This window comes from Meles meles, chromosome 1, assembly GCF_922984935.1.
Source record: "Meles meles chromosome 1, mMelMel3.1 paternal haplotype, whole genome shotgun sequence".
In the NCBI taxonomy this organism is placed as follows: domain Eukaryota; kingdom Metazoa; phylum Chordata; class Mammalia; order Carnivora; family Mustelidae; genus Meles; species Meles meles.
The window spans coordinates 208,799,874-208,809,969 of NC_060066.1; the positions used below are offsets into that span (position 1 = coordinate 208,799,874).

Sequence of the window (10,096 nt, forward strand, 5' to 3'; positions counted from 1 at the left end):
AGTACTTTTTGCCCACAGTCTCACAGTCGATTGTCATTAATCCCATCTCACAGAGGTAAAAACTGAGGCTTGGAGAGGTTGAGAGGCTGCAAGGGGAGTTGGGAGATGTAGTTTTCCTGTGTGCTAAGGAATGGAAAGGGGATTGCTAAGCACCTTGCTGGTTTCAGCTACACTGCCTTCTAAGACCTCACCTACAGAGCACTGAGATTGAGGTCAAGTTGTTCATTGCTGTATTCCCAGTAGCTATCACATTGCCTGGCACTCAGTAGGTTCTCAGTAAATGTGTGTGAAATGAATGCACAAACAGGGAGACGGCTTCCATTTTGGCCCTGGTTTCTGAGCTTTAGTGTTAGGTGCATGAAGCTGAATGAATCTTACTCTTGATAAGATTTGGGGAGTGGTAGTTCTCATGGTTGGCTCTAGAGTTCAAATTTAACCCCACCTTAATTGACTCATCAAACACCCCAGGGGGCAGCTGGAGTGGCTGCCGTGTCAGAGGTCACCCATGCTTGCAGGGACTTGAGGAATGAGCTGCAGGTGTTTGCAGTAAGTGTCTTCTGTGTGCGGAGGGGAGTGCCAAGGGGCGTGGGTGGGATTCCCCAGCAGTCATCATGCGGGAGTAGTCCCAAAGAGTAGGGGGAGAATCAAGAGGGTTTCTGGGGTGCAAAAGTTTCAGAAAGGTAAGAGTCATCCTCCAAATGGGAAGGATCATGGTTAGAACTGAGTATGAATATCCATCTGTCCCTGCCCCCCAACTCTTATAGTAAAGAGTGACCAAGGTTTAGCACATGCATCTAGCTGCCACTTGGAGCAAAATGGGAAGTGAAACTTTGCTTGGTTCCAAGTGAAAGATTGGTTTCCTGGGTCAGGAAGCTGATTCTACCGTCTGGGAGATGTGGGTGCAGTCAGTGACCCTGAAGGGCTATAGATCTGTGGTGTCCTAGGGTTGGAAGCCTAATCTCCCAAATTTCCCCACCCTGTCCCTTTTGCCAGGTTTTAGTGTCCCCAAGCCATGGATGCTGGAGTCACTGACAGAGAGAGGTAGCCAGGTTGAGCAGCGTTGGGGGAAAACCTCTGGGGACATTAAGTTTCAGGGACTTGGAAAGCATCCAGTTGCAGACAGTTTACAAAGTAGGCATTGAGAAGATGTTCAATAGATTCTCCATTAATTTGGGGGAAAAATGGAAGAATTTTGTAAATTATCTCTACTTTTATTAGTGATAATGGTAATACTGAAAAACAGGGGCTCCTGGTGGCTCAGTTGATTAAGTCAGTCATCTGACTCTTGATTTGGTTCAGGTCCTGATCTCAGGGTTGTGAGATTGTGCCTCGAGTCAGGCTCCAGGCTCAGCGGGGGATCTGCTTATGCCACTCCTAAGCCTGGCTTTTCCTGTCAGGGTTACTTGGTCAACGTCTGTTTTTCTTGATGAGCGGTGAGCCCTAGGACAAAACCTGCTTTTCTCGCAGTCATATCTTTACTGCTCACATGGTAGAACTTTATTCATGTTTGCTGAATAAATAAGTCAAGAAACCAAAGTGTCAGTTTCTCTAGGACCTCCAACAGGCTTCCTGCAGACTGGGGAGTGGTGGTTCTCATGGGACATCTAAGTTAAAGTTGACCCACATTAGACACAGAGGGAGGGACCCAAGGACCCTGGTCTCCCACTGCTATATCTTTCTGATGACTCCTCCTTCTTTTGAAAGTCAGTTCTATACTGATTATAAACTGCTGTGTAACAAACTTCCCCCAAACTTAGTAGCTGTTTTAGTCAGTGTTCTCTAGGAAAATAGAATCAAAAGGATATATATATATATATATATATATATATATATATATATCACACACACATATGATTTTTTTTTAGTACTTGGCTCATGTGATTATGGAGACTGAGAAGTTCCACCATCTGCTGTCTGCAAGCTGGAAAAACAGGAAAGCTGGCGGTGTTGTTGCGTCAAGTCCAAAGGCCTGAGACCTAGGAAAGCTGATGGTGTAAGTCTGAGTCCAAAGGCCCAACAATTGGGGGGCCGATGGTGTAAGTCCCAGTCTGAGCCTGAAAGCCCAAGAACCAGGAGCACCAATGCCTGAGGCAGGAGGCAGTGGGTGTCCTAGCTCAAGCAAAGAGAGAAATTGGCCCTTCTTCTGCTTTTTTGTTCTATTCCTGCCCTAGATGGATTGGATGATGCTCACTCATGTCTACAAGGAGATCTTTTTACTCAGTCTGCTGATTCAAATGGTAATCTCTTCTGGAAACACCGCCCCCCACCAGGATTAACATTTCACCAGCTATCTAGTCATCCCTTAGCCCAGTCAAGTTGACAAAAAGATTGACCATCACAAGTGTACCCCTTGTCAACTTGACACCTACACCAATCTTCATAAGCCACACTTAATCTCCAAATAAAGATAACCGTAAGGTCATAATTCCACCTAACATAATACAGCTATGCTGCATATGAGCCCGAACACACTAACTCCTTCCCCAGAAGAGGAGGCAAAGCCCTTGAGTGCTATTTACTCTTCTCCTTGATGTCCCATAACTTAAACACTGGGATGTAAAATCAACAATTCATGAATACTGACAGTAAGTCGGAACATCTTATGTTACTTGATAAGGGAATAAGAGAGGAAATAAAACAAAGATATTTGCTTAGTATATGTACACAGACACACAAACATTCACGACAAATAGAGAGGAAATGCTGATGATCATTGCAGTCCTCATTTCTGTCACTGATCACATGGCCATAGTTGGTATTTATAACTACCTTCTTCTACTGCACATTCTGTATTCCCTCTGCCTTCAGTAAGACTCTCAGCTAGTCATGGTCTTTTATTTGGTGGGATGATCCAAACCTTCATACCTGAAGACATGGGCCATTCATATTTCTGCCTGTGTTTGGTTGTTAGAGTTTTCTATTGACTTTAACCACAGGGCAACACTAAGAGATTCTCTAAGGGATCTTCTGGATTCTAGGCATACTCTTCAGCACTCCATTGTGGAGTAATAGTTCAGTTTCTCCTTGGAAGTCAGGGTCAATCACCCCAGCCAGCACAATGATTCCCTTTTTTGCCCATTGACTCAGAAGCTTGAAGATCCCAAGGTCTCTGGGTGGCAGTCTTAGCTTCCAATTAACGTGATCATTGTTGTGTCTCCTGGTGGTTGCCTTTGTCCCTCGGGAACTAAGACCTTCAGCCCAGTGGAGCATGAAGTCTGTAGAACAGGAAGCAAAAATTTTGCTAGTGAGTTACTAGGATTAATAGCAAGTGGTGTCACTCCCATTTCCACCCCTCCATTTTTAGACCGTGAATAAGATTTGGGGAATGGTAGTTCTTATGTTTCTCCAGTAGACAGGAGAAACTGCCTACTGGAGAAACACCACCATATACTGGATGCCAATTCAGAGCATACACAGCCTTCTGGACAATCTTGCCCCAGCCCTACAAGGCATTGCCATCTAGCTGACAGTGTAGTGAGTCTTCAAAGGGCCATTCCACTATTCCATCAAGCCAGCTGCTTCAGGATGGTGGGGAAGATGATAAGACAAGTGACCTCCATGACTGTGGGCTCACAGCCACACTTCTTTTGCTGTAAGTCAGTTCCTTGGCCAGAAACAGTGTTTTTGCATGGAACACCATGACAGTGAGTGAGGCATTCTCTAAATCCACATATGGTAGTTTTGGTAGAAGTATTACATGCAGGGGAGGTAAGTCTATATCTAGAATAAGCGTCTATTCCAGTAGGGGCAAAAACCTGCCCCTTCATGACAGAAGTGATCCAGTGTAACCAACCTACTACCAGTAGCTGGCTGATCCCCTTGGGGAATGATGCATACTAGGGGCTCTGTGTTGGTCTCTGCTGCTGGTAAATTGGGGACTCAGCAATGGCCATAGCCAAGTTGGTCTTGGTAAGTGGAAGTCATGTTGCTGAGCCCATAAAGAAATTTCATCCCTGCCACAACAGCCATTTTATTCATGAACCCATTGGGCAATGATGGGGTGGCTGAGGAGAGAGGCTGACTGGTATCATGGAAGGGGTCATCCTATCCACTTGGTTATTAAAGCCTTCCTCTGCTGAGATTACCTTTTGGTGAGCATTCATGTGGAACAGTAATATCTTCACCTTTTTTTGCCCATTGAGAGAAGACTATCCACATACCTCTTCCTCAAATTCTGTTGTCACCAATTTTTAAATCACATTTCTTCCAACCATCCAGCTAAACCATTGGCCACAGCTCAAGAATCAGTATATAGCCACGCATCTGGTCATTTTTCCTGCCAACAAAAGTGGACAACAAGTTGCATGGTTCAAAGTTTTGCCCACTTTGTCTGCCCTCTTTGGGAGCTTGTCTTTGGGACCGTGTCTTCAGGGATGTCCCAGGGAAGGACTGCCATGCTGTGGCTGTCCACTCTGGGTGGTATGTTGCGGTCAGCGTGACAACATGACCAGGGTCGAGAGGGTAAGAGGATGGTGAAAAGAAGTTAAGATACAAAGAGATGGGAGCAGGAGGGACAAAGTAGATGATGTCCGAACAATGCCAACTTTATTCAGGGCAGCGAGGCATTATATAGCTAACAGAAATAGTTACAAAGAAGTATCTATTTTTAACTAATTATGAAAGAATTTGTTACATGCGCATAAAGCCCTCCAGACTTCCCCATTATCTATTTCCCAAGCTCTAGTAGCAGACCTTCCAAGGCCAGTGGTCTCTGTCTTCAGATAACTCCTTAACCAGCTGCACTGACTTCAAAGTGACTCAAGACATAGTTTACAATGGTGCAGTTTATGCCCCGTACAACCATAGCACAAACCCACAATGATTTATTGACCAGGCCTGTTTTGCCCACTCCAGATAAGCACCTGCAGGCAACCACGTCAGCGAGTCCAGGATCCATAGCTCAGGCCCTTTCTCAAGCGCTGCTCAACTTTTCCACCTGTGAGGTTATTAACTCCTGGGCTTCTAGGAGGCGCGAGTTGGTTCCTGGTTTGGTCTCATGACTCCAGCCCAGTCCATGGCTGCCTACAGTGGTAACGTGCACGTTGCAGAACCACCCACAAACCGGGTCTGAGTTCTTCCCTTCCTCTGTCAGCCAATGGTAGAGAACTCCGCATGTGATATAGGCTGGGAGAGAAAGCAGTATAGCAAGAATAGGGACCATGGGCATTTGGGACATTCCTTCCTGTAACTTACTTGTGCCTTCAGGGCCTGATTGGCTCTGATCTCATATATACCACTTTCATTTGATGGGAGAGTGTGGTGTGCACACTCAGCTTTGTGGCTTGGTGGGTCACCTGACAGACACCCAGAAATAATGTTTTACCGGCTATCTGGGCATCCCTTAGCCTACTCAAGTTGACACATAAAATTAACCATCAGAGTAACTGAAAACAACAATTTATTATTAATTCTCACATTTTTGTAGGTTGACTAGATTCAGTTCACTTGGGGTCTCTCATGTGGTTCTAGCCAGATGGTGGCTGTTGTTGGAATCATCCAAAAGCTTGGTGGGGCTGATTCCAAGACGGCTTCTTCATGCACATGTCTGTTGCCTCATTTGAGATGCCCCAAAATACCCAGTGACTGTTCAGCAATCTCTCCTCTTTTTTTTTTTTTAAGATTTATTTATTTATTTGAGAGGGAGAGAGGGAGAAAGAGAAAGGCAGCCAGCAAGTGTGTTGCAGAAGGAGAGAATCTTCAAGAAGACTCCCCACTGAGTGCAGAGTGTGACACGGGACTTGATCTCATCACCCATGTGATCACGACCTGAGCCAAAACCGGGAGCTGGATACTTAACCAACTGAGCCACCCAGACACCCTAATCTCTCCCTCTTTATGGCGCCTCTCCATGTGGCTAGCTTGGGCTTCCTCACAGCATGGAGGACGAGTTGGACTTCTTATATGGTGGCTGGCTTTCTCTGGAGTGTTCCAAGAGTCTTAGGTAGAAGTTACAAAGTTTCTTGTGATGCTGCCTGGGAAGCTACACAGCGTCACTTCCATCATGGCTAAAAGCAAATCACAAGCCAGCTCAAATTTAAGGGGAGGCACCGTGTAAAGGTGTGAATGTCAGGAGGTATGGTTACTGGGAGATCATCTCTGAGGACCAACTACTACAGGGGAGAAGAGGAAATGTGGTGAAGTAGGCAGGTCAGAAGACTTGAGATACTGGCTCTACCAGTCCAGAAATGGACTAGATGGTCTGGAAGGTTCTCCTAGTACTGACAGACCTGGGCTTGGGTCTCTGGAAGCTCAACACCAGCTCTGTCCTCCAGGCTGGGTCTCTGGTGGGGTAGGTAGACCAGTTACCTGCCACAAACTCCCAGAGTCTGTGACCCCCAGCTAGGCTCCCAGCCACGAGAATTGAGAACAGCTGGAGCTTTAAGGCCTCGGTTTCAGAAAAAAAATAATCGCCCTCCCTAGCCATCTCTAGGCACATTATTCACAAGTTCATTACTGTTTAATTTAATCACCAAACGTCAGACGAATGCCATTTATCCTGCCTTCTCACCAGAGGTTTACCTATTTATTTTACATTTCAAATGAATTGCTCATTATTCTGTCATTTGGGTCTTTATTTTGTAATTCATTTGGCAAGTCCCGGCAAGTTGAAAATGATGCCGTATTGAACAGAGTACCTTCTGGGCCCAGTCCCAGGGGTCCGTTCCCTGAAAGCCACCCCCGACTCCCAGTGTCCCTCCTCGGGAGGCCGGCCTGGACACTCTCCACCTTTCTGATGGGTAATGGAGAGAGATGCAGCATTTCACTCTTTCCTCAAGTCCAAACCCCACATCCATGATGCACAGCTATGCATGCCAAAGGCTGAGGAAGGTAAGAAGCTCAGGATGGAGAGTTCAACTGTCCATGCCGTAGGTGGGTTGCCCATTTGTGCTGCTTCCCATGCTGTGGTCCCTAGGCATGGCCCTCACTGACCAAGTCATTTATTGTGGTGCTTGAGGCTACAAGTCCAATTATCTTCAGCTCAAGAAGTTAGAAGATGATGTCCCCGATGCCTGGACATCTATGGTGAAGGGATTCCATAGGCCACTGGCTTCTTTGAAGTGATGGTAGCAGGGAAGTTTGTTTACTCCAAGAAGAGAGGTGATGGCTACATGGACATGGAGAGCAAGTTTCTGAAGCTGTTGGCCTCCATCCAAGCTGCTTTGGCTCAGGGCTAATGTGTTCTGAGAGTCCAGTGACCTTGGCCCAGACCCTCACAGCAGATGCTTCAAGACAGGAAGGATTGGAAGGTCTTGTGGATGCCTGGTCTTTCCTTGATGTCCCTGTGGCCACTGAGTGGAGGCAGAAACTGACACACCTGATCCTTGCATGTGCATGTGTGTCTGTCTGTCTGTGTGAGTATCTGTGTGTGTAGGTGTCTCTGTGTGTGTTTATGTGTGTGTCTATGTTCCTGCGAGTGTAGCTCTGCACCCTGTCTTGCTCCTTCCTCTCCCTGCTTTTTCCCTTCTCCCCGCATCCCCACTCTTTTGGCTACTTTCTGGCATTTGGGGTGGTCCTTCTCCTGGCTTTCTGCTCAGGCAGTAGCAAAGAGAGGGATCTGGGTGAGTGAGTTGCAGATTTCAACAGTGCTGGCAACAGCTCACTATTCAATAAACATTGGAGGAGTTTTAAAAAAATAAAAAAGCAAGCTCGAGATGGGCCGTGCAATGAACAGACCTTGGTTAGAGTTCCACCTTTGCCACTTGGTTACATCCTTGGACCTTCATTCCCTTGGGCAGATGGCTTAACTTCTCTGAGCCCATTTCATCATCTGTAAAATGGGAGGGTTGCAGATTTTGGCACCTGCAGGGTGGTTGGGAAGGTTCAGTGGGATGAGGCATGTCCAGTGCTCCCCCACTGCTAGGCACAAAGTTAGCGCTCCCTGAGGGAGGCATGAGCTCATTTTCTCTTAACCTCAAAGTAAACTAGGATGACCCAAATCAGCCCTTGCCAAGATGCAGGGGATTAAAGGTCCGAGGGTTTGAGAAAGGTAATGCAACAGGTAGTACCAGGAACTCACCAGGCTGGTGCTGACCCCATCTCTCAGTCTCAAGTCTGGCCAGGAGGCTCCCAGTTGCCGATGTGTCCCTATAGGCTTCTTTGCTGCTGCCTAAGAATGGGTGCTGAGACAGCCCTCCCCCACCCCCGGGAAGACCCTCAGTCTAAGTCACCGATAGCCTCTCAGCCCACACCCAGCATGCACCTCTGCATCGCAAAGCCTCCCGTGCCTCCAGTACCCTTTATGGGCTGTGCAGCAGAGCCAGAAAATCTCAGTTGGACTCCCTTCAAAATCGCTGGGGGACCACCCCCCCTCCATCAAGATTCCAATTCTTAAGCCTGGGGTCAGGTCTGGGGTAAATCTTAGGGGACTCAGAACAACGGCTTTGTGTGTGTCTCCTTCTCCAGCCCAGAAGCTTCTCTGGCCTCTTGGAGTCTTGAAAAAAAAAATTTTATTTGCTTTTCTAATTACAAGATCAATACCTGTATGTCGGAGGAGACTGGGGAAGCACAGAAAAACCCACGTGAGGGAAAATGGCAATCCTACTCCCAGGGAGTGCGAACGTTCCCTGTGATCACTCCCAGTCTTTTGTCTATGTGCATATTACACGTAATATGTCGTCTCCAATGTGTACTGTACCGTTTCAGCCTGTCTTTTCAGTTAAGGGAACAATGCCCGTAAATGTTCCTCCCCAGTGTCTGCTCCTGTCTTCCATCCCCACGCTGGGACTGGCTCATTATTTCTCCTTCTCTCTGGCAGATTTGCCTTCTCCCTCCTGTATCCTAATCTTCAGCCAGCGTCCTCGAGTTCCCCATCCTCAGATACAACTCCTCTTCTCCCTTCCTCTCCCCAAGCCATAGTCCTTGTTCTTTCTTTACTGCGTTTTCTGAAACAACTTCCTTCCCTCCCCACCTTCTGCCCAGGTCTCCCCTTAGCGTACTCACTTCCTGACCCCAAAACTGAGGCTCTTGCCTCTCCCACCCCCGAGAGGCACAAGGGCAGGACCGTCCCTGGGAGAGAACTAGAATGCCAGCTACACGTGGACTTGAACTTTTTACTTCAAAAAGTAAAAAGAGACAAGTAAAATTAATTTTAGTAATATATTTCATTTAACTCAGTATAGCCAAACTGGTATCATTTCAACCTGTAACATGTAATCAATAAAAAAATTATTAGCGGACGGGCACCCGGGTGGCTCAGTCATTAAGCGTCTGCCTTCGGCTCTGGTCATGATCCCGGGGTCCTGGGATCCAGCCCTGCTTTGGGCTCCCTGCTCGGTGGGAAGCCTGCTTCACCCTTTCCCACTGCCCCAGCTTGTGTTCCCTCTCTCGCTGTGTCTCTCTCTCTGTCAAATAAATAAAATCTTTTAAAAAATTATTAGTGGAATATTTCCTATTCTTTTTTTTGTACTAGCTCCTTGAGATCCGATGTATATTTTGCACCTCTAGCCCATCTCCATAACCATATTTAAAGTGTGCAGTAGCCAGGTGTAGCCAGTGACTATGGTATTGGATGATACGTGCCCAGGGAACTCACCAAGAACCCGATGGTAAAATCTACTCATCTCCTTTCAGGGAACCAATTCCTACACCGTGTTCCTGTGCCTAACACAGCTCCTCTGCTGCGCTTTCTTTCATCTTCCCATATGACATCTGCATTTCTTTTTTTTTAAATTATTTTTATTTACATATAATGTATTATTTGCCCCAGGGTACAGGTCTGTGAATCGTCAGGCTTACACATTTCACAGTACTCACCATAGCAGACACCCTCCCCAATGTCCATAACCCAGCCACCCTATCCCCCCTCCCCGCAGCAACCCTCAGTTTGTTTCATGAGGTTAAGAGTCTCTTATGGTTTGTCTCCCTCCCGATCCCATTTTGTTTCATTTTTTCCTTCCCTGTCCCCCACAACCCCCCACACTGTCTCTCAAATTCCTCATGTCAGAGAGATCATATGATAATTGTCTTTCTCTGATTGACTTATTTTGCTCAGCACAATACCCTCTAGTTCCATCCGCGTCGTTGCAAATGGCAAGATTTCATTTCTTTTGATGGCTGCATAGTATTCCATTGTATAGATATACCACAGCTTCTTTAT

At 46.7% G+C, this 10,096-nt stretch overlaps 1 pseudogene; it reads left to right on the forward strand.

The window, feature by feature from the left end:
• Nucleotides 1-6,915: 6,915 nt before the first annotated feature.
• Nucleotides 6,916-7,175, forward strand: LOC123934206 (annotated as a pseudogene).
• Nucleotides 7,176-10,096: the final 2,921 nt, after the last annotated feature.